We start from the raw sequence: 22,588 nt of genomic DNA, 5'->3' as shown, positions 1-22,588 counted from the left end.
AGCCCTATAAGCAGCACCCCCCGCCACTCTTTCCCCAGCACTATAAGCAGCACCCCCCGCCACCCTTGCCCTAGGCCCTGGAGCATGCCTACCCTTGCCCTAGGCTGTGGCCTTTGTTGGTGATGCAGAAAACCATCCCTGGTTGCAAGGTGCATCAGTGTACACTAAAGGAAAGATAATTCTATCTCATGTGCAAGGTTGGCATGTAGGGACATATTTATAAAACGGGTGAAACTGACATTCACCAGGCATTCATTGCAGTTAAAACTTCTGGCTGCATGTGTCCCAAATGCCAGTGATTTATTCACCACCAGCGAATGTTTGGTGACAGTCACATTCACCGCTTTCAAAAATATGACCTTACAGTCTATAGGTGGCTTTGTAAGCTGGCCATACAACAGGTCAATCTGATAAAGCAATCACATTTTCGATTCAGTGTTTTCCAAAATTACCAAGCCGTTGAAGACATGATCTGGTGGCTTCAAGGAATGCAAAGTGATGGGATTGGAATCCCCCTGGCGGGGAAAATCCGTTACATTTCTGACCTTATAATAAACTGTTTAAAAGGTGGCAACTTATTGACCAGTTTCCATTTCCCAATTGACCAAATTCCGGTTGTCAATCAGACCCGTTGGATGCAAACTGCTAAAGCTGGCCATACACTGGTTGATGTTCCACCAAGTCCTGCTGACATGGCACAAGTGGTGTGGTGGCCCTATTCGCGCCCTCACTTTGGTCAAAAGTCAATTACTCAATCGCCTTTGCCGAAGGAGCTGGTACAAAAATGTTTGTGAAGTCCGCTGTCAGAAAGCAACAGACCACAAGGGTAGGGGGGGGTTCCCCCCATGAATCAGGGTTCACGGTGTATGACCAGCATTAAAATGGTGAGCTCCAATGGCGTGAAAGTGGTGGAAATTTGCTGAAAATGGCTACATTTGGCAATTTTTTCTTGCAATCTAAAAAAAAAAGCATAATGTGAAATAACAACGTCACCCGTGCATGTAAAAATGCAGTCACCTGTACAGAAATCGCTTAGCCTACTGCTCATGGGGAGCTACGGCCAGGAAACAGGAGTGAGCGACATAACAGTTCATCATTTTCCCTGGTGGGATCTGTAGAAGGCCAGCTTGGTTTCTTCATCTCTTGTTCCCTGGAAATCTTCTGTATTTAGGAAGCAGTTCTTCCTTAGTCATAGTGGCCCTTTATTGGAGACGTTGGGTTCGGGGCCCAGATCTGCGTCTCACTATGTCGCCACAACGAGCATATGGCTGAGATGATAATCTGCCGAAGTTTACACAGCACCTATCAGACAGGGCCGCAATCTCCGCATTGATCAGGGCTTGGCTATCTCTGACCATCTCATCCCTTTGACAGCCTCCAGAGGAAAGAGAGAACAAAGGGCAGCCTTGTACAATATATTGCTATGCTAAGCAGCTTTGCACTGCCAAATGGGGCAGAAAATGCACAGATTCTCGACCTCAGCACATTGTAGCTCTGGATATCTAGTCATCTGGGGGGGTGAGGGGAACCAAGTCTTTCAAGAACTGATGAGTACCTGGACTATCTGTTATCTCCACTGCCTGAGATATAGCTTGGACAAAAAAAAACATTCAGATGTATAGACTACCCCCAAATTACCTAACCTTTAAATTACATAAGAGCAATGTTCATTTTAAATAAAGTATATTTTTCAATTAAAAAAAGGTTTTCGTTTAATTTTTTTTTACTTCGTACTCTTGCAATTACTATAGACTTATATTTCCTTTTTTGTTTTTTTTATTGCATTTTTATTTTGTTTATTTCATATTTTATAATTACATTAGATTTATATTTCCTGTTTTGTTATTTTTTTACATTTTGTGAGGTTGTTGCTCCAGTAAATAATAACGTAAAACGTTGGTAGGTTTTTGTTTTTTTCCCCATAAGATTATATTAAAATGTATTGAAAATATCTTTATTGAAATGGTTGCAGGTACACGAATGATAGTAGCTTATGTTTTGGATTTTTTGCCAATAGGATTTTTTTACATAGATTAATTAGGCATTTCCAAAGAGTAGCAAAGGTCTTTAAAACTAACTTCAGCCAAAACATTTTTATTATTATTATACAGGATTTATATAGCGCCAACAGTTTGCGCAGCGCCTTACAATATAAGGAAGACATTACAATACAATTCAAGACAAGATGGTTAGGAGGGCCCTGCCCCCGAGGGCTTACAATCTAAAAGGGAGGGGCAAGTGATACATGAGGAGGTAGCTGTGTGGGGATGAATTGTTTGAGAACATGATGGTCGAGTGGTTAGGTTGAGGTGGCATAGGCTTTGCTGAAGGGATGAGTCTTATGGGATCGCCTAAAGGCAGTCAGGGTGGGAGATAGACGGACAGGCAGGGCCAGCCTTAGGGGTGTGCGAGCTGTGCGGACGCACAGGGCACCATGGCAGCAAAGGCGCCCGGCGGCTGACACAGCTCGTCCTCGGGGTTGCTTCTCTCCCCCTCACCGCTGGCCATCCGACATGACAGCTCAGGAGGGAGCGCAGCCTGCTGTCGGATGGCCAAGCAGTGAGGGGGAGATACATGGCCGCCGCACATTCTCAAACAAATTATTATGTGCCAGAATACATGTTACGTATATTCGGACATATAGTAATTCATTAATTTTACATGTAGTCCGGGTTTTGTGTTCTGTTTTCTATTTTTACTTTTCTAGATACACTTACTTGAAGAAAGGGTCGGCATGACAACCTGACACTTTATTTTTATAGACTCTATTGTCGTTTGACATTTATTGTTTGCCTTCTGTTGTTTCATTTGATAAGAATACGTATATTGTGCCGACAAGTTTAATACCTTTTAAATAAAAGTTTTATTTTTGTCATACTTTTTAATAGGTTTCTTTGCGGCTTAACAAAATAGGAGTCTTTAAATGGTGCGGATATTGCGGAAAAATGGGTGTGGTTACTGGGGGTGTGGCCACCGAAGGGTGTGGCCACTGAGGAGTGTGGTCACTGAGGGGAGCTGTAAAGCTGTCTCGCACAGGGCGCCTAAAGGCCTAAGGCCGGCCCTGCGGACAGGTTGGGGTAAGGAGTTCCAAAGAATGGGGGAGACTCTAGAGAAGTCCTGGAGGCGAGCATGGGATGAGTTGACGAGGGAGCTAGAGAGCAGGAGGTCTTTGGAAGAGCGGAGTGGACGGTTAAGATGATACTTTGAGACAAGGTTTGAGATATATCCGGCGGTCAGAGTTGTGGATGGCTTTGTAAGTGATTGTTAATATTTTGAATGTTATCCTCTGGGCGAGTGGAAGCCAGTGTAGGGATTGGCAGAGGGGGGTTGCAGACACTGAGCGGTTGGTTAGGTGGATAAGTCTGGCAGCAGCATTCATGATAGACTGAAGGGGGGATAGCCTGTGTAGAGGTCGGCCAATTAGTTAATGGGATTCAATGCTCTTTGCTCCCTTATTGCTCCCACATACACAGGTGAAATGTAGCCAGGATATGTGGATCGGTTGCCCATCGCACCGGATTACACTTTGTCTGCTGCCTGCGCTAACCATCTACTGTCTTTTAAAATACGCTTTGTCTGCTGCCTGTCCTGACCTATTACTGTCTTTTGGATTGAACTTTGTCTGCTGCCTACCTCAACTTTAAATTTCAGGACTACACCTTGCCTACCGCCTGCCCTGAACTCATGCTGTCTTTGGATTATGCTTATTGTTTGCTGCCTGCCCTGGCCTCCACCAGCCTCCAGTCATCTTTACGGGATACTCACCAGCTGTGCTCTGGTTCACGCCTAATGCTCATGAGGGCCATAGGTTCTTTTTCCCTTTCCTTCGCTCAGTCTCATGTGCCCCACTGGCCAGAACTTATAGCATTGTACATAAGCCCTGGGGGTAACCAAATACTGGTAGACCTGCTTGGCCAGCTATACGGGACTGTTATAGAAGCTACACTCCCCAGCTATAGTTTGTGACCTCTGGTACCAGTGTGCACTACATTTGGATAAACCCTGAAGTGTGGGGGTGTTTCACCAATGACCAGTTGGTTAACTGGTGTCAACATAGAAGAAAGAATATATCGCCAGCACACCATGGATCCATATACCAGTCCCAGAGTTTCTTAAAGCGATCACAAGTGCTTTGTTTCGGGCCCGTGCACATGCCTAGCAGTGTGGCTCCGAAACGTTGAACATAATGTGATGTTCTTGGACTATTATTTGGATCCATGGTGTCCTGGTGCCATATGCTTCCTTCCCCAACACACACAAACAAACACGCACATACAAACACATGCTTGCCTCCACACATAGATGCCGGCTTAAAAGCTCTGAACTCTGCAGAATTGATTAGAGCATTAGAGCTCATTAATAAGGCAACACGGAAATATGTGACTGCAGTTTGGTCATTAGGTCGGTTAAGTAGGCAGTGACTTCGGGGAATTGCTCCCTTCCAGTGGCATTAAGAGGAGGAGGCCGGCTATAAACACTGACAGGGCCATTAGGCAATTGGGGAGGAGGTTATTTAGTGTTATGATACAAGTTAATTGGTCTGGCAATATTTGACTAGAGCCAAATAATGGAATATCTTTGCGGCCATTAGAGATGGGTCCCCTCATACCCCGGCTCCATTAACGGAACATTCTGCTTTTTCTATGGATTTTTTATTTTTTTTATAGGACTTTAAAAGTTAAGGAAACGTCTACAAATGTTTTCTCTTTGGTTGTTTGTTTTGGGGCTGCATATTCTTCTCTAAAATCCAGCTAAATACATATTTCATATATTGTCAGGGAGCTTTATCTGCCAAAGTATTTGTATTTTTGTCCATCCAGTGTTCAGATTTACACAGTTCTGCAACACCACATAGCCTTGCCCGTCAGGGCAGGAGACCTGATTTTCTATGATGCTGTTAAGTAATACTTGCAGGTCTCTTCCCCACCCCCCAGTATGAAACTGGAAAGCGAAATGAGAAGCAGCAGACTGATGAAGTCATCTCTCTGTCACTCTCCTATCAGCAAGCTCCTTGTTATGCACAACAGATTGGCTCCTCGAGGATTTGTGGTTATCTCCATCCAGTCACGAGATTTATACAGCTCTGGCACGCAGCACAGCCCAGGTTGGTAGAGTAGGAGACTGGTATGGATTTTAAGGGGGGAAACCAGTGCAAAAACACAAAAATGGGGTTTCCCTTCAAATCAGAGCCCCCTTTCACATCAATGTCCCCATTAAATGACAATAATAAATACAAATAAATAAATACTTAAATCAGAGTTTCCTCTCTAAATCAAGAGCCCCCCCTTTTCACATCAGAATCATGACTTTTATATCAGAGTCCCCCTTTACTTCCAGAAAATCTATTTTTTTATATCAAGAGCCCCCTACTTTGACATCAGAAGCCCCCTTCACATCAGAGCCCCTTCCCTTCACATCAGAACCCTCTCCTTTAACATCAGACGCCACCCCTTAACACCAGAGGTCCCCTGGTCACATCAGAGGGCCCCCTTTACATCAGAGCCCCCCTTTATATTAGAAGTCCCCCTTTACATCAGGAGCCCATGGGTGCATGTTTATAAAGTCAGCAGAGACCCCTGAAACTGGCCATTGGGTGCATGTTTATAAAGTCAGCAGACACCCCTGAAGCTGGCCATTGGGTGCATGCCACCAGTTGACTGGAAATATCTATCCCAGCCAGTTAGTTCTTCCTCTGAGTTTGACCGGGTTGAGGGTGATTGAGGAGGCCATAGAATGTCCATACATTTATTACCCAGTTTAACCATGGCCAGCTCGGGAAGCAATCAACATACCGTATATCTGTGTTGCTTTTTAGCCTTTCAGCTGATCAGCGGTTTCCTCATTAGACTCTTCACAACAAAAATCTATTCATTTGATAGGCGTGAATAGGACAGCAACTGTTTACTGCACTTCATTTACACCAAGGTTCTTTTCAGATGTAACAAAAGGGACTTCTATTACACAAAGGTCTGAGTGTTCTAATCACCGAGGAGGCAACAAGGTTTAAGTAAGGATTATTGATCCCTGTGCTAAATGGACAGTCAGCGCAGAATAGATGGACTACATAGGAGACAAATGATGTGCCGTCTAAACTTCATTCTATTTCTCCTGCTTCTTCATTTAAAAATGCCAGTGCTTCATGACAGGCCAGATGGTGCTACTAACTACCCTTATCTATCTTGAGGTGTCTTAGATTGGCCTTGGGGAACCCACATCTACTAAGGGCAGGTACAAATGACCCAACATTTGCAATCGATACACCAGATTCATACTTCAATGTGCTTGGAACCAACAAAGTTCTGCCACAGCTACATTCCAAAGTACTGGGGACCATGAAGGTAAACACTTTCTGGGGAGAACCAAAAGTCTTCGCATGCAGAACTATCGTGAAGAGTAGTTCTTTTGCTCCAGCTTTAGACTGTTCCTGCCTGCTCTGACCAATAGGTAGTGTTGCAAGAGAAAAATGCTAACAGTTCTTGACTTACAGCTTCTGCTTCCTGGGACTGTAGAGGAAACCAGCAGAGGGTTAGGTGGCTAGGATGACCTCATTAATAATATCTAAAGTCCAGATCCAGCTAAACCTTTCTTTTTTGTGTGGCATGGAGAATGAGTGAGTCTAGGTTTAGACCTGAGCGACACCCAAAACATGCGTCCCGGGACCGCCAGTTTGTGTTCTAGTGCACACAGCGGTTGCGGCGCGGCCCCATTGATTTCAATGGGGTTGCATCCGGCTTTTTTATCATGTTCAATTGCATGAGCTTGACATAACAGGGGTGCCATTACTAAATAATGGCACCCATAGCTTGATCGGCTGTGGTGTGCGACTCCGTGACCGCCCGGCAATCCGCACAGTTTTGTGCACGATTGCCACATGGTCAGGAGTCGCTCAGGTGTGAACCTAGCCTGAAACCTCATTATTGTTGTCTTTGTCTTTTTTTGTGATATCACTTACTGTCCCAGAGACACCCTGTAAGTTACAAACATGTCAGAATTACCTTTTGACTCTAAGTTAGTTGTGGTGGAAGGGACAGAAAAAAAAAAAAGGGGAGGTTCTAAGTCTTCCTTATTCTGTCCCAAAAAATAAAACCATAGTTTTGGCTTCAGATGCTTTGTCATGGGAATTGGTCCACTGATGCAACACACAACAATGCTACTACGGTAGTGATTTCATGGGAAGTATTGTCAATAGTGCTGGAGATCCAGGTGAGGGCACCTGCAAGATAACTGGAGAAGCAGATGGTCTGGTGTGGTAGGGCAGAGAGATAAAATGGGCATCTGTGTCCGCAGATACTATATGTAAGTTTCTGATGGATACAGGCTGGCTAGACAGGACCGTATAGGCATTTGCAATGCACACTCTCAGGGCTGTAGTGTAGCACCAAAAGTAGTGCAAAGGAAGTTACAAAGAGCCACCTCCAGTCAGGACAGGGGGTGTAAAGTAAAACTTCTGAACTTCTGTTCATCTTCATCTTTGACACCCATCCTTCCTTTACAATAAGGTCCAGTGTTTAAAAAAAAAAAAAAAAGAAGACTACTCGTCCATTTCAGTGCAACCCACTATGTTCTCTTTAACCATGTGACATTGGGCAACTTTTGGCTTGAATGGTGCCCAGTAGCATTCAACCACTTTCTATACACCCCAAGCATCATTGACCCATGACCTGGGGAAGCATCATCATAGAACTTGGACTCACAGTGGAATGCTCCATGGAATGGCACTCAAATGTCAGAACTTGAGCAATGTCCTATCCAGCAGTGAGGACCACCCATTGCCAACTCTAAAGAAGAAGGGTCCATCTCATCATCATGTGAGTATCGTTCCATATAATCCAATTCACACACATCGTGGTCGTTATCTGTCAAAAAGGTTTTACAAACTGATATCAAGAGGAAATCACAAATGGCCATGTACACGAATCTTAAAGAATTCCAAAACCAAACAAAAATTAAATATATTGCAGCTGTGGTGGCTGCACTGGGGCTTTGTTTAGGCATTTTCCCCCTTTATGTTTAACTGATGACCCTGCTAGTGACACACTTCCTGTCCTAGGGTGACAACGCTCACTTGCTGTACTGTATCTATGGAGAAGTAGTGTCACCCTGTAACGCTGGACTACAGAAGTGGGGGGGGGGATGAGGAAAGCTAACCTGTAATTGTGCTTAAAAATGTTTGGCTATGCTCAGTATTTCCCTGGTTGACTCTACTTGTTTACTGTCATTGCTCCTTAACAGCCAGCTCCTCATAATAATGACATCTTGAAAGTCAATAATAGAAGTTATTTCCACATAGGGATAGCTAAGGATATGCTCAATTCCTGCAGGAGCTTCTGGCTCGACTTAAGTAATGAATCATTAATGTGTTCCTCTTGTGGCCTTCTATTAAGAGAACAGTGACAGACACACATACAACAGGGCCCCGAGATGACTAATGTGATGATATTCCTAATGACGAGGAATCAATGGGCCACTGTGACTCCAGAATCCGCATTTGTGTAATAACACCGCTTGGCGGAGAACAACAAAGGGCCAGTGAATGGTGACCTGGGATCTTGGATCCGCATCACCCCTGAAGGTCTTTTGTTGGATTTGTTTTGCCGAAGGAAAGATTGACCGGCAATCATCCTTGCTGGTGGTGTATCCTCAAATAACAGATCAGCATCCAACATTCCGCAGGAAACTGCATGACAGAATCTGTCGTGTCATCAAATTATATGGGGAATGCGCTAGACAAAAGATAGTATTTGCATGTCGTTTTAAAGTTCATGTAATCCCAAAATATGAATTTCTCTTATTTTCTTCCTTTTGGTCTAGTAAAGCTGAACTCCATTCAGATATAAAAGACACAAATTAACGCAACTCTGTATTCATTAATAGTTCATGAAAGATATAGATACATCCTAGATCCATAGAGTTGTATATACTTTATAAACTTGTGAATTTATGTATACTGTATTTATATACAGAGTAGTGTCTACTGAAAATAGCGCCTATGGCAAGAACTGAGATTACGCTCTTTCCAAAATCTGACGTATATTATCAACTAAAAAATGCTAGTCAAACTCTCCCTAGAGCTTCCCTTTACATCAGAGCCCTCAGAGTCTCCCTTACATCAGAGTCCTCAGAGTCTCCCATACATCAGAGTCTCCCCTACATCAGAGCCCTCAGAGTCTCCCTTACATCAGAGTCCTCAGAGTCTCCCTTACATCAGAGTCCTCAGAGTCTCCCTTACATCAGAGCCCTCAGAGTCTCCCTTACATCAGAGCCCTCAGAGTCTCCCCTACATCAGAGCCCTCAGAGTCTCCCCTACATCAGAGCCCTCAGAGTCCCCTTACATCAGAGTCCCCCTTACATCAGACTCTAAGTGGGGACTCAGATTTAAGGGGGCACTCTGATGTAAGGGGAGACTCTGATGTAAAAGGGGACACAGATGTAAGGGCGATCTCTGGGGACTCTGATATAAGGGGAAACTCTGATGTAATGAGGGACTCTGGGCACTCAGTGCCCTCAATCCCCTGGTTTCTGGTGGTTGGTTGTCCTCTGGGTTGTACTTGCCCCCTGGGCTAAAAGTTGCCAGTCAGCCCCTGGTTGCTAGGTTGCTAGGTTGCCAGGCGGTCCTAGCAACTAACCGGCAGCAACCAGAGGACTGAATAATGACAGCGCAATCTGCTGTCTCTGCCATCTTCGTGGGTCAGCAAACTTTTGCTGACCCACAGAGAGGCGTCCCCCCTTTCAAGTGTGCTATATGCGCCATGCCCTGGATACTTAACTGTATATCTATATATATCTATATCTAGATCTAGATCTAGATATATATTCACACATACATTATATATACTGTATATGTATTTTGTATACATATGAATTGATACTTTCTAATATTAATTGGACCATAATAGGATTTTATACTTTATATATTCTGTACTTATATTCCAATATTTGTATGTCTGCTTTGTAGCCTTTTGTTATCATGGGAACAAATGTCTTTATTAAAACATGTTGGACACTTACTTTTTTTTTTGGCGCTCTCATGACACTGTATATACACTATATAGCCAAATGTATTGGGACACCCCTCCAAATCATTGGATTCAGGGGTTCTGTGAAATGTCTTTGCTACTAAATATTCCACGGTCACCTGTTAGTGTTATTATAACAAAGTGGAGCAACTGGGAACAACAGCAACTCAGCTACTGAAGAGTTGAAGCTGTTATAGCGGCAAAGGGCGGAGCCAACCCAATACTGAACCCTACAGAATAAAACTGGGATGCCAATAAAGCTCATGTGTGTGTAAAGGCTGGCGTCCCAATACTTAGTGTATGTGGAATCTCAATTCCATGCCCCTCTTTTTAGAGGTGTCCCATTTTGCAGAGGGCAGCCTCACTGCAGCCAATGTGCCCTGCCATAATCAGACCAATTTACCGAAAATTTGTATCCATCAGCTCTTCATTAATGTGCCGCCTTGTGCCAGCCATGAACAGGGAGCAGCATTTCATCTTTCTTTATTATAAAATGGTGCACTTGTCCTTCCAGCAGCAGAAAGCAGCAGACATAACCAGAACCTATTCTTAGGTGTTTGTCTTTATTGGCTTGTTAAAAAAAAAAAAAATTCCCCGCGTTGCCTCCAGACAGCTCCTGGTTGCTGCCCTACTTTCACTGAACAGGCGGCGAATTGCATAAGAGTGGCGGAGAAGAGGCATTTCTCACGCAGACGGAGCCGAATCCCGGCAATTAGAAACATGTTGCTGTGTACAGGTTATGGATATAAGTTGACGGTAATTATCACACACACATAATTGGCGTGAAGCGCTGTCACGGCGAGTTGTTCTGGCTAATTTAAACGTGTGTTGGATCCAAAAGGGTTTTTCTGCGCTGCACAGAGGCGTAATAACCAGAATAACCAGTACGACCCGCAGCTGATCCACACAGGTCTCTAGGCAAAGCTCCCTCAAGGTGTCTTAAAGTGGACATGGCATCATATGTATGGTTGCCACTTTTTCTTCAAGCGAAACCCGAACACTCTAGCGAGGCACGGACATTTTTTGGGGGGAGAATGAGCCGTGGCTTATACATATGTAAATAGCACCACCCATTCATATGTAAAGAGTCCGCCCATTCATATGTAAATATCACAGACTGAATGTAAATATTGAGACTATTTTCAGTGGGGGGACAGTAGCCCCTATCTTAATTTTGGTTGCCCCTGTCTGCCCGACATCTTGTGCCTGGGTTTCTGCTGCCATGAAACCCGGACACAGCATTCAAAACCTGGACTGTCCAGGTGAACCCCGGACAGGTGGCAACCCTAATCGTATGTATCAGTGCGGAACATGCATACATACGTCTGCTGTTTTCATTTTGATGCGTTTTACACGCGCTTTTGACGTGTTTTACACAGGGATGGGCATACCAACTGTGCATACGGTCCAGCTGCACAAGGGCCCCCAGGTGCTTAAAGTGACCCTGTCACAACTTAAAAAATTGCACAAAAATATCAAATATTTTATATCCTTGCCATAAATGATTTTTTTATTCACTCCCTTGAAGCTCCTAGACTACTCAGTTCCCTAACACAGCCCCCACTCTGCTTGCATGCCATAGCCCTCTCCTCTCTTCTAATTACATTCTGTGCTTGCCCATCTCCTCCACCCCTCCCCTGATTTCCCTACATATGTAGCTGCCAGAGTTGGAGCAAAGAGGAATACTATAGAGCACAGTTGAACCAAACTTTGTTCCTCCAGGTTTTGTGCAACTTCAAGTCCCAAGACTCTTGACAGCCACGACTTCCAGAGGCAGATGCAAGATGGGATTTGTAGGTCAAGCACAGCTGGAGGGCCAGAGTTTGCCTACCTCTGTTGTATACCATTGATATTATTGTGTACCTGGAAGTTATTTTTTAAGAGCACCGCTGGAGGGCCAGAGTTTAGCTACCCCTGCTATATAGTGCCTGCTGGGGCTGCTGATATAACATGTAGGGTTGCCACCTTTTCTTCAAGCGAAACCCGAACACTCTAGTAGCCCCTATCTTAATTTTGGTTGCCCCTGTCTGCCTAACATCTTGTGTCTGGGTTTCTGCTGCCATGAAACCCGGACACAGCATTCAAAACCCGAACTGTCCGGGTGAATCCTGGACAGGTGGCAACCCACATCCAAGATGGCAACACCCGGTAGCAGCCTCAGGGCTTTTGGATGTCTACACAAGGGAAGATTTACCAGGGAAGTGACAGGCCTAAAATTGGTTAAATGCACATATATAAACTCATGGGAAGATTTTTGTTGAAAAGAATGGTCTGGGAACAGGGTCTCTTTAAGGGGCCTGGACGTGGGTCAGATGGGTGCTGGGACCCCTCCTACTAGGGACCCCCTCCCGCTGACTGGTAGACCTATACCTGGACATAGCTGATTTCTATCTAGCTGATTTTTTTTTACTTTATTAAACCTGACTGTTCATTTAGCTCTATGCACAATGCCATGTTGCTATACGTTATAGCATGTCCCAATGCAATGCAGCATGTCCTACTTTTTTTTTTGTGCACACCGACGCAGTGTGTTGGTGTGAACTGAAGAAACAGGACATAAGACAAACTGCCCTGTCTATGCGTTGGGACTGCATTGGGCAACGCTGCCCGACAGGGCTGATGTGAATGAGCCCTAAGTATTTTTACTTGACCAGTAGTTGAAAGGTGCAGAAGGTACACAGTTGCACATGTAGTGATCCGTGAATGTAAAAGCAATAGGTTAACTTAAAGGGATGAACGAAATTGGGTGGTTTCATGATATTTCATCCACAATTGGGAGATTTGGGCCAAATTTCTCCATTTTGGTGAACTGCTTTGGAGCCAATAGAGGTTTTTGATGTTTTTTAATGGTGCAATGGCCTTTAAATGGCTCCTTTCCGATATCCTGGACCTGTTCCAACAAATAGCCTCTCATTTGCTCAGTTATTTAGGGCCCAGTTACGTGTTTGAAATGCGTTACTATGGGGGTTATTCACAGAGCTGCCGGAGGCAGCCGTGTGAATAACCTAGCCGAAGTGAAGTAAGCCTGAACGCTGTTTGACTATTCACTTCTGACTTGTATGGCTGATTTCAGCCATACAACGGCTAAAATCAGCCGTACATTGGCTGCCTTAGGTCAGCCGAACATGCTCTGCATGTTCGGCTGAGCCGAAGTGCAGCAGGGGTTCAACACAGCCGATCCAACATCTGGATCGGCTGAGCTGAAGTTCCGGCAGCTCACTCGCTGCCGTTCGCACCTATTCACATAGGGGCCGAACAGCAGTAAGTGAATAGCCAAATGCCGCCGAGCGGCATTCGGCTCGGCTATTCTGCTCAGTACCTCCGTGATACCGAGCCAAGTAGCAAATAAGTGAAATGAATAAATAAAAAAATAAAAGTTGAAAAATGATTTTAAAAATGTAAGAAAATAGGAAAATTTAAAAAATTTAAATAGTTAAAAGAAAAAAAAAACAGCAGAAGATGCCAGCAAAGGAAAAACAATTGGGTGGAGCTAGCAGTGACAGCTAGCTCCGCCCAACTGTTTCCTTTTGGCCAGTGTTCTAACTATAGTCCAAACTTAATCGAGTTGTGGGACCGCATGACTTCTGGTTTCCTTAGAACTACGAGGTTTGGGCAAGAAATTAGCTGTGCAAGAGCGCCATCGGCGGCATTGCCCTATACACATAGACCAAAGCAATAAAGTAATAAAATGAAGTCGGATCACAGTAATCAAGCACGTTATTTATCTCCGGTGCCCCACTCAATATGGCCGACGCTTGAGTGGGGCAAGTCAGATTAATAACGTGCTTGATTACTGTGATCCGAGTTCATTTTATTACTTTATTGCTGTGGTCTATGTGTATAGGGCAATGCCGCGGATGGCGCTCGTGCAGAAGAAGTTTTGTGTGCAAACCTCGTAGTTCTAAGGAAACCGGAAGTCATGCGGTCCCAGAACTCGATAAGTTCAAACTTTCGATCGATCACCAGCACCTGCCAGAGCCTTCTAGCAGCTCCCGGCCAATGAATAACAACTGGACGGAGGTGGCCATGGCATCATGGCCGGCTCCGCCCAGTTATTATTGTTTAATGACAGTTCAGCATCTCCAGGTCATTTGGAGACGCTGATCTGTCATTACAACTGGGCGGAGCGAGCTGTTAGATCACGGCTGGCTCCGCCCAGCTGTCATTTGCGTGGAGATCGGTCGGCTTAGGCCGACCTTTCTCCACGCTTCGTCTGTCACTTCGGCTCAGTCGAGCCAAAGCATATGCCTGCGGGTGCTGTACGGGCTATTGTGAATACTGTGAATAGCCCGTACAGCAGCCCTTCGGTTCGACTGAAGGGCAGAGGCGGCCGAAGAAACCTGAAGGATCAGCCGAAGCTACGGCTGGATCCTTCGGCTCTTTAGGGAATAACCCCCTATGTGTTGTGTGTTAATGTGCATTGTGTTAGAGCAGCCCAGTGAAATGAATTGGCTGCCAACAAACCACCTCGAAAAATTGAGTGCCACAATTTAACCCAACGCATGTTTTTGTTGCCATAAAGTGTTGCAGTACCATTCCAAATAAATGGCATTGCAATCCATGTAACGTTCACTGCTACATTCTATGAGATTTCAGTTCGGTGCACAGGAATATGCAAGGACACTGGATTTCTGGCAGGATCAACAGGTATGTTCTGTAGTTGCTGAAAATGTTCTTAGCCTGTAAAAAAAAAGAAAACAAATGCAGCCACTGCATCTAAGGACAGGACGGGTCCATTTTTGTTCTTGGGTTTGGAAAACACTTTTTATTTACAGGGTCTCTCCAATAATAGTAACGCCAATGATAATAATAGACCAATCATATTCCGACTGTCATTTTTGCAGCACCTGATTGGTTGCTGTGAGACATCACTCCTTTCTTACAAAAGCAGCCTCACACGCCGCAGCTTTCCCTACACTTTCCACCCATCGCTTCTAAACATTAGTCACAAGCCGTGCTCTCCCATCCTATAATTACCCGTAACATGTTGTGACATTATGCAGAGATGTGCTCGGTGCCTATTGTACGACAATCAGCGGCAGTACATCACTCTGACATATAATTATAGAGTCGGCGGTGGGAAGAGATTCTCATTTCCGAGTCACTTCGGGCTGCAGCTCCGCAGACGGCCGTACTCGGCACCGGAGAGGCCTCCGTAATAATTACACTGTGACTAGGCATGGGGCACGCTATTTTCATTTTACAAGGTCAGCGCGGTGCAGATGCAAATGACGGAAAGGCTCCACGGTTTATGTTGCGTAAAAAGAGGTCAGAAGGTTTTACTTAAAAGGGGGACTCCACCCAGAAATAAAATTACTACATGCCTATCTTGTAGCCAAATGTCCTCTTTGCTTGACTTACAGCTTGTGTGTTACACTGTTATTATTGAATAGCGGTATTATTGTTTGTTTTTCAGACCGTCTTCTTGGAGTTAAATGGCTTGGTTGTTTCACACTCTTGTTTTCCTGTGCTACCCCTTTAACAGCGATCTCTAGAAGTCTCATGCAACTGTTGTCAAGTCTATGACGGTCTCCTGAAACATGTCTGTAATATATGACCATCTCATGTAGCATGTCCTCAGCCTTTGAACATGTCCTGTAGCATGTCTCCAGTCTCTGTCCATCTCCTGTAGCGTGTCTCCAGTCTCTGTCCATCTCCTGTAGCGTGTCTCCAGTCTCTGTCCATCTCCTGTAGCGTGTCTCCAGTCTCTGTCCATCTCCTGTAGCGTGTCTCCAGTCTCTGTCCATCTCCTGTAGCGTGTCTCCAGTCTCTGTCCATCTCCTGTAGCGTGTCTCCAGTCTCTGTCCATCTCCTGTAGCGTGTCTCCAGTCTCTGTCCATCTCCTGTAGCGTGTCTCCAGTCTTTGACCATCTCCTGTAGGATGTCCATAGTTTTTGATGATTTTCTGTAGTGTGTCCATCTCTGACCATCTCTTAAAACATGTCCATAATCTCTGATCACCTCCTAAAGCTTACCTGTAGTCTTTGATACCGTCTTCTGTACTGTACCTGTAGTCTTTGACCATCTCCTGTAGAAGTCTGCAGTCTCTGATTATCTGTTGAAGCATGCCAACCTTCTGCAGTCTCCGACAGCTGACCGGCAGGTACAGCTCCGTGCTGCGTGCATGGCAGTATGGGGCAGCTACCTGGAAGGTACTAATCACACGCAGTCCCTATCCTTCTCTATGGGAGTATGCGGGCAGTACGCCGCCCTACGCTCACCCGCCCTGCGGGTGTCCGCACTCGTACGCTGACAGGATGGATCCCATCTGCGCCTGAACCGGGACACCCGCACGAAACTGCATTTGAGGTGAGCGTAGGGCATCGTACGGCCGCGTATTCCCATAGAGGACAGGGGCTGCGTACTAATCACATGCATCACCTGTCCTTCCCAGGAGCTGCCCTATACGGCCGTGCACGCAGCACAGAGCTGTACGTGGCGGCCTTTTCTCATGTGAATGAGGTCTAAAAGCTCGTGTACTGTTTCAAGCTACACATCACTCAGGTGTGAATGGGCACCATTGAAAACAATAGGATTCTTCACATTTGAGTGCTGACGCATTTCGGGAGACACAAAACAAAATGCTCAGCTGTGAATGCGGATAACCTAGTTGCGACAGTGGCCGCATCACCCAGCTGTCAGACTATGTTGTTTTTTTTTTTAGCTGGAAGACTTATGACACGCTCCAGAAGGAGCCTGCAGGTCAGGAAACACCTGGCTTCCTTACACCAGCGCTGGACTCCTGGAGCGGAGCGAACGGCCATTGTTTACACGCTTACAGAGTTCCTTCTGCTAACCGCTGGATTTCTCAACACCGGCTTCCTGGACTCTGCTTGTTTAGCTCTTATTATATATCAGATTGCTCGCATTTTTATATGATGCAAGAGACAAGAAGCAGATGTTACCGACACGCAGTGCTAAGTCTGCGCCATTTATCTTCTTGAAGGCCTTATCTTGTGATCGGACTATATTTAGACGTTTTGCGCCCAGAACACCAAAAAAAAAGAAGACTCTTTTGGCAGAACTTTGTTGTTCGTCAACAACGCACAATGCATTCCGCACCTGGATTCATTAATTTATCATGTCCTTGTTCCCAGGGATGTGGCCAGAATTGGCGTTTGTACCAGGGAATGTGGAAGAATATCTGGGGGCTCTACACACAGAATATCTGGGGGCTGTACACACGAGAACAAAGAGTGCAAAAGCTAAAACTGAACTGAAAACGGATAAATACGCAGATGAAATACATGTGTGAGAGTCATCTTGCCTGCCAAAGGATTTGTATTTCTGTCCACCCGGTCCTGAGATACACACAGCTCTGCCACACAACACAGCTCTTTCCTGGCATGGGAGGGGACCTGTCGCAGTTTTTTATTCTACCAACAGGTCTGCTCCCCAACTACACCCCATGAGTGGACAGTGAAAGGAGAAGCAGTACAAGGATGAGCTCATCAGTCTGCTTTCTCCTACTATCAGCATGGTCACTGCACTGCAGAACACCTCATTGGCTCCTTGTGCTGCTTCTCCCTCCCTTTCTTTCTTTTGCACAGTAGACAGCAAGAGACTGATACCAGGTCACATTCAGGTACTTGCACTGCTTATGATTAAGGACTACGGAGCTGCATTCATTTTGTCTTTCATATCTGCCTGGAGCAGAGCCGTAACTACAAATCACGGGGCCCATAGCAAAAATGTGATGGGGCCCCCTGATGACCTCTCCCTGAGCTGTGAGTGATGCTGGCAAGATACCAAAGACTCCTCTTGTGCATCTGAAGTCATCTCCACACTGTAGACTTCAACCCTTACTGTATTATCTTTACATGTTCTATGTTTAATTTGCCTCAACAACCTAATGGGGCCCCCTCCCACCCTCAGGCCCCATAGCAGCTGCCTGAGCTGCTGTGGACATAGATACGCCACTGGGCTGGAGTTTAGCTTTACCAGTGTTTATGTTCTATGTTTAATGTGCTTCATCAACCTAATGGGGCCCCTTTCACTCCCAGGCCCCATAGCAGCCATCTGGGCTACTATGGTTATAGTTAAGCCACTGGCCTGGAGTTTAGCTTTACCAGTGTAGCCCCCATCACCTTTTGTGAGGTGGCTACTAGACATTTAGTGATTGCCAGGGCTGTTTTATAGTGGCTATAGTAGCCTGGCTGGATTATAGTGGCATGTATCTGGTTAATTCCAGGTGTCTGGCATTGATTGTACCCCCCTGATTGGAGTGTGACTCTGCTGTATTGTGGGACTGGCAATGAGAGGCATTGTGAGTGTGTGTCCAGTACGGCAGCCAATCACTGGATTTTTCTCAATCAGTGGTGCATGCTGGGATAGGGTACATACACTGGAGGGAATTGCCATGTGCTCAGACTAGTTGGGACCAGCCATGGAATAGGGCTGAATGCTGTCCAGCCACCCCCCAGGCTAGGCCTGGGGGTGGGCAGAGGCTGGAGTGTGGGAAGAGTTTCCCTAGGCCTCCAGTATGGAGGAGGCCTGTGCGGTTTGCCAAAGAAGGAGAAGCTGATGTCTGCTGGAGGTGTGCGGAACACAGAGGACCTCTGGAGCATGGCTAGTGTCTCTCCTGCTGAGGATCTGTGCTCATCTCCTGCTCATCTGTTACTCCAATTACTATTCGCTGTATCACAAGTGGATCTACATTGAGATGCTAACATGGTCTGGTGAGTCTGGAGTCTATGTCTGTTACACCCGGGATGTCTAGGATCCCTACACCGTCTCTCCCCAGTTTGTCTCCAGTCTCTGTCCATCTCCTGTAGCGTGTCTCCAGTCTCTGTCCATCTCCTGTAGCGTGTCTCCAGTCTCTGTCCATCTCCTGTAGCGTGTCTCCAGTCTCTGTCCATCTCCTGTAGCGTGTCTCCAGTCTCTGTCCATCTCCTGTAGCGTGTCTCCAGTCTCTGTCCATCTCCTGTAGCGTGTCTCCAGTCTCTGTCCATCTCCTGTAGCGTGTCTCCAGTCTCTGTCCATCTCCTGTAGCGTGTCTCCAGTCTCTGTCCATCTCCTGTAGCGTGTCTCCAGTCTCTGTCCATCTCCTGTAGCGTGTCTCCAGTCTCTGTCCATCTCCTGTAGCGTGTCTCCAGTCTCTGTCCATCTCCTGTAGCGTGTCTCCAGTCTCTGTCCATCTCCTGTAGCGTGTCTCCAGTCTCTGTCCATCTCCTGTAGCGTGTCTCCAGTCTTTGACCATCTCCTGTAGGATGTCCATAGTTTTTGATGATTTTCTGTAGTGTGTCCATCTCTGACCATCTCTTAAAACATGTCCATAATCTCTGATCACCTCCTAAAGCTTACCTGTAGTCTTTGATACCGTCTTCTGTACTGTACCTGTAGTCTTTGACCATCTCCTGTAGAAGTCTGCAGTCTCTGATTATCTGTTGAAGCATGCCAACCTTCTGCAGTCTCCGACAGCTGACCGGCAGGTACAGCTCCGTGCTGCGTGCATGGCAGTATGGGGCAGCTACCTGGAAGGTACTAATCACACGCAGTCCCTATCCTTCTCTATGGGAGTATGCGGGCAGTACGCCGCCCTACGCTCACCCGCCCTGCGGGTGTCCGCACTCGTACGCTGACAGGATGGATCCCATCTGCGCCTGAACCGGGACACCCGCACGAAACTGCATTTGAGGTGAGCGTAGGGCATCGTACGGCCGCGTATTCCCATAGAGGACAGGGGCTGCGTACTAATCACATGCATCACCTGTCCTTCCCAGGAGCTGCCCTATACGGCCGTGCACGCAGCACAGAGCTGTACGTGGCGGCCTTTTCTCATGTGAATGAGGTCTAAAAGCTCGTGTACTGTTTCAAGCTACACATCACTCAGGTGTGAATGGGCACCATTGAAAACAATAGGATTCTTCACATTTGAGTGCTGACGCATTTCGGGAGACACAAAACAAAATGCTCAGCTGTGAATGCGGATAACCTAGTTGCGACAGTGGCCGCATCACCCAGCTGTCAGACTATGTTGTTTTTTTTTTTAGCTGGAAGACTTATGACACGCTCCAGAAGGAGCCTGCAGGTCAGGAAACACCTGGCTTCCTTACACCAGCGCTGGACTCCTGGAGCGGAGCGAACGGCCATTGTTTACACGCTTACAGAGTTCCTTCTGCTAACCGCTGGATTTCTCAACACCGGCTTCCTGGACTCTGCTTGTTTAGCTCTTATTATATATCAGATTGCTCGCATTTTTATATGATGCAAGAGACAAGAAGCAGATGTTACCGACACGCAGTGCTAAGTCTGCGCCATTTATCTTCTTGAAGGCCTTATCTTGTGATCGGACTATATTTAGACGTTTTGCGCCCAGAACACCAAAAAAAAAAGAAGACTCTTTTGGCAGAACTTTGTTGTTCGTCAACAACGCACAATGCATTCCGCACCTGGATTCATTAATTTATCACGTCCTTGTTCCCAGGGATGTGGCCAGAATTGGCGTTTGTACCAGGGAATGTGGAAGAATATCTGGGGGCTCTACACACAGAATATCTGGGGGCTGTACACACGAGAACAAAGAGTGCAAAAGCTAAAACTGAACTGAAAACGGATAAATACGCAGATGAAATACATGTGTGAGAGTCATCTTGCCTGCCAAAGGATTTGTATTTCTGTCCACCCGGTCCTGAGATACACACAGCTCTGCCACACAACACTGCTCTTTCCTGGCATGGGAGGGGACCTGTCGCAGTTTTTTATTCTACCAACAGGTCTGCTCCCCAACTACACCCCATGAGTGGACAGTGAAAGGAGAAGCAGTACAAGGATGAGCTCATCAGTCTGCTTTCTCCTACTATCAGCATGGTCACTGCACTGCAGAACACCTCATTGGCTCCTTGTGCTGCTTCTCCCTCCCTTTCTTTCTTTTGCACAGTAGACAGCAAGAGACTGATACCAGGTCACATTCAGGTACTTGCACTGCTTATGATTAAGGACTACGGAGCTGCATTCATTTTGTCTTTCATATCTGCCTGGAGCAGAGCCGTAACTACAAATCACGGGGCCCATAGCAAAAATGTGATGGGGCCCCCTGATGACCTCTCCCTGAGCTGTGAGTGATGCTGGCAAGATACCAAAGACTCCTCTTGTGCATCTGAAGTCATCTCCACACTGTAGACTTCAACCCTTACTGTATTATCTTTACATGTTCTATGTTTAATTTGCCTCAACAACCTAATGGGGCCCCCTCCCACCCTCAGGCCCCATAGCAGCTGCCTGAGCTGCTGTGGACATAGATACGCCACTGGGCTGGAGTTTAGCTTTACCAGTGTTTATGTTCTATGTTTAATGTGCTTTATCAACCTAATGGGGCCCCTTTCACTCCCAGGCCCCATAGCAGCCATCTGGGCTACTATGGTTATAGTTAAGCCACTGGCCTGGAGTTTAGCTTTACCAGTGTAGCCCCCATCACCTTTTGTGAGGTGGCTACTAGACATTTAGTGATTGCCAGGGCTGTTTTATAGTGGCTATAGTAGCCTGGCTGGATTATAGTGGCATGTATCTGGTTAATTCCAGGTGTCTGGCATTGATTGTACCCCCCTGATTGGAGTGTGACTCTGCTGTATTGTGGGACTGGCAATGAGAGGCATTGTGAGTGTGTGTCCAGTACGGCAGCCAATCACTGGATTTTTCTCAATCAGTGGTGCATGCTGGGATAGGGTACATACACTGGAGGGAATTGCCATGTGCTCAGACTAGTTGGGACCAGCCATGGAATAGGGCTGAATGCTGTCCAGCCACCCCCCAGGCTAGGCCTGGGGGTGGGCAGAGGCTGGAGTGTGGGAAGAGTTTCCCTAGGCCTCCAGTATGGAGGAGGCCTGTGCGGTTTGCCAAAGAAGGAGAAGCTGATGTCTGCTGGAGGTGTGCGGAACACAGAGGACCTCTGGAGCATGGCTAGTGTCTCTCCTGCTGAGGATCTGTGCTCATCTCCTGCTCATCTGTTACTCCAATTACTATTCGCTGTATCACAAGTGGATCTACATTGAGATGCTAACATGGTCTGGTGAGTCTGGAGTCTATGTCTGTTACACCCGGGATGTCTAGGATCCCTACACCGTCTCTCCCCAGTGTGAAGCTGTTAATAAAAGTTATTCAGCATTGCATTACTGGAGTGGATATCAGCTTTGTGGGCACCAGAAGAGGGCGGTTAAATGCTAATAGGACAGCTGAAGACCTAATCCCCTAGACAACTAGTGATGACCTGGGTTATTCTGGCAGCTCCTTAGGGGGTGAGCGCTACACCAGTTTTTTTAATTTGGGTGGCTGCAGGGGGGTGAGGGTAAACGGGAAAGGCATTAGGTTTTTTGTTTTTGTTTGCACTTACAGAACACGCATCCTATGGTAGAAAACACTTCCAATGGTGTATTTAACAGACCAAAAGGAAGCAAATAAGAGAATTGTCAGGTTTATCTACAGATAACGGTGCATTGAAACCGGCGGTCAAGATCTCTGTTGGCAGGAATCAGGCATTCTTGTGACTGGGAAACCTCAGCCCTATGCACACTTGGGGGTGATATATAAATGTTCTTCCCAGTGTATAGCTGGGTGAACGCCGTTCATACAAAATT

General features: G+C 46.2%; 1 long non-coding RNA gene across 1 annotated transcript in view; it reads right to left on the bottom strand.

Moving 5' to 3' along the window:
• Positions 1 to 17,776, bottom strand: part of LOC108788976 — a 28,337-nt gene extending 10,561 nt beyond the window's left edge. The window contains exons 1-2 of the long non-coding RNA XR_001941368.1: positions 17,766 to 17,776; positions 11,982 to 11,986 (exon numbers count right to left, since the gene is read on the bottom strand). This is a non-coding gene — a long non-coding RNA (uncharacterized LOC108788976). The remainder of the gene's footprint in view (positions 1 to 11,981; positions 11,987 to 17,765) is intronic.
• Between the last annotated feature and the right edge of the window lie 4,812 nt (positions 17,777 to 22,588).

This window comes from Nanorana parkeri, unplaced genomic scaffold (genome assembly GCF_000935625.1).
Source record: "Nanorana parkeri isolate BGI_ZX_2015 unplaced genomic scaffold, ASM93562v1 scaffold15, whole genome shotgun sequence".
Taxonomy (NCBI): Eukaryota; Metazoa; Chordata; class Amphibia; order Anura; family Dicroglossidae; genus Nanorana; species Nanorana parkeri.
Note: the sequence above shows the minus strand (reverse complement) of the source record. Positions and strands in the feature narration are given on the sequence as shown.